Genomic DNA, 2,832 nt, shown 5'->3' with positions numbered 1-2,832 from the left:
TTTTTTCCTTTCCCTTATGGCCCCTTTTCAAAGATGAGGTCCCTGTGTTTGGGGTTATTTCTATATCTTACAGTCTATTCCATTGATTTTCAGGTTTTTTTGTTTGTTTGTTTTTTGCCAGTACCATACTGTTTTTGTTTGTTTGTTTGTTTGTTTTAAATCATAGTATAGCCCTGTAGTATAATTTCAAGTCAGGGATTGTGATGCCCCATGCCTTGTCTTTTTTACCAAGAATTGTTTTCAGTATCCTAGGTCTCTTTGGGTTCCAAATGAATTTTAGGAATGTTTTCTCTAGTTCTGTGAGGTATGCTGCTGGTATTTTGATTGGGATTGCACTAAATCTGTATAACAATTTTAGGAATGTGGCCATTTTCACTATGCTGGTTCTTTCTACCCAAGGTACTCTATAGAGAAGACCTCAAAAACTCCATCAAAAGACTTCTAGATTTAATAACCAAGTTCAATAGCATATCTAAATACAAAGTCTACACTCAAAAATCAATAGCATTCCTGTACACAAATAACAAACTCACTGAGAGAGAAATTAGGGAAACAATACCTTTCACAATAGTATTAAAAACAAGAGAAATACTTAGGAATCAATCAATAAAGGAAGTACTATAGTATTCTGAAAAAGACTGAAGAGGATATCAGAAAATGGAAAGATATCCTTTGATAATTTTGATTAATTGATTTGAATTAGAATTATAAGATACAGCAGCACTATACGTAAAACATATAATATTTTGTAAAATTCACTTTGATAATCACTAACATTGTTGGTAGTACAAGTAATGTCAAGCTGCTTTGTATTATTTCCAGAAGTAAAATTTCCATTATGGATATTTCCATTTATGGATATTTATCTGTCAATGCAAGTGCAAAGGAAATTTCTAGGGTTCAAAGTACATTTCACATGCAACTGAGGAGCTCCATCTAACTTTCTATTGGAAATGATTAATCTGAAATGTAATGACATGCTAAAAGGCAAATATCGAGAAACATCCAATATAAATTCATAAATGCCTTCCAAGAAATTGATATGCTCTATCTCTATTAAAATCCCATAGTTGTGTACTGAAATCAGTACTAGTCATTGTTGTGAAATGATATTTTTAAAGATGAAATATATAAATTATTGTGACATAAGAATTAAGGGTATTTGTAATAAAAATTTTTTTAAGAGTAGGAAAAATTTATTCAAGGAGAGAAAGCATCTCCCTAAGAGAGACAGAAGGGGGACCAGAAAGTGGATTGCCCCATTTGCAATAAATTTTGATGCTAAAAACTTAGTTCAGCAAAATGTTATTCATTCCACAAGGCAATTCTTATTCATTGTAATGTATTACAAAAATTTGTACTTATTATTGTGTTTAAACTTTATTAAAAGTGTGGGAATTTGTTTCTTTTGGCATATAAGAACTTAGTAACCTGATTTTGCTTCTTAGCTTACAAAGCTTGAAATATTTACTCTCTAGCTCCTTACAGTAAAGTGTGCAGATTCCTGCTCTACAATGGTGGCTCTGAAGAGCAGTTAAGGGTTCATCAGAGCCTCACTTAGGGCTTGCTGGCCCTGCCTTCAGAGAATCTGATTCATTTGGGCTTGGGTAGTTAGGGAGTCCCAGCATTAAATTCACAGGAGAGGCTGCCACTGCTGCGTTAGGGACCAAACTTGAGCCTCCCCTGAGCAGTTGGATGCCTTAGGTTTGCCTCCCTCCGCAGCTCCCCTTGCCACATTAGAACTTCATGGATTATTATCTGTGCTGTGTTCATTTAAAAAAAAAAACACTGAAAATTTGATTAGAGGTTACCAACTAGAAAAATTAAAAAAAATATATAATCCTTTGCAGCATCATTACAAAATTCTTTTCTCCCCTCTTTTGAGTGACATAGTTTGGGAAATACTGATTTTTATCATAACCAGGCTTCCAGTTTTTTGGGCTCTAGCAAGAGAATGAGGCAAGAGAAAGAGGGTGGGATATTTAGTCCATGAGCTTCCTTCCAGCCTGCTTGTAGGGTCCTGGCTGTGCTCCATCTAGAGTTGGGCATTTGTGATAAGTTTTGATGCTAGGAAACACTGTAAGTCTTAGTTAAGTGAAATATTATTCACTCCACAGGATAATTCTACTCTTATTAGTTGTCGTCATGAAAATATTTGTAGATTTACATTGGAAGCTTAAAATATTGTTCTGGACAATAAACCAAGAGCAGATCATGTGAACTACAAAGTAAATACCAGATATAACCAGTGACTAATGCCAGTGAGGTTACCCAAATTCTTATTATTCATAGTGTTATGTTCTATGAAATCACTATGAACGCTGAGTTAGTGAATATTGAACCATTATTTCTGTGGAAAATATAGGGCAGGATTCTTTGATACATCTGCTTACAAAATTTTTATCAACCCATCAACTCATAGTCATATTTTATGTATTTTTGTTTAAAGACAGCTGATTTAATAAGTACTGTTGATTCATTAACACTGAACTCACACTCAACAGTGTTGTGCCTCATGCTTGAATGAGCATTAGCTAATATATACTTTATCTGAAAGACACACCCCACTGTAATTGTACTCTTTTTTAAAATTTTTTTTCAGCTTTAATTGAGTTTATTGGTACATTTTTGGGATACAGTACAGTTACATTCATTGTTGGGATCTTGTACCTCTACATGACAAGTCTTGATTCTCATTTTTCCCCTTACCCCTGCCCTCCCTTCACCCCCTCCTCCCCTCCCCATCTACAAACACTTTATTTTCATCTTTTCATTATCACACATTTTTTTCTTTTCCCTTATTACCCTTCCCCTACCCATCCCACCTTCCCT

The sequence above is a fragment of the Fukomys damarensis genome, unplaced genomic scaffold, assembly GCF_012274545.1.
Source record: "Fukomys damarensis isolate Sample0158 unplaced genomic scaffold, DMR_v1.0_HiC HiC_scaffold_14, whole genome shotgun sequence".
Taxonomy (NCBI): domain Eukaryota; kingdom Metazoa; phylum Chordata; class Mammalia; order Rodentia; family Bathyergidae; genus Fukomys; species Fukomys damarensis.
The sequence above is the reverse complement of the archived record's forward strand: the minus strand, read 5'-3'. Positions refer to the sequence as shown.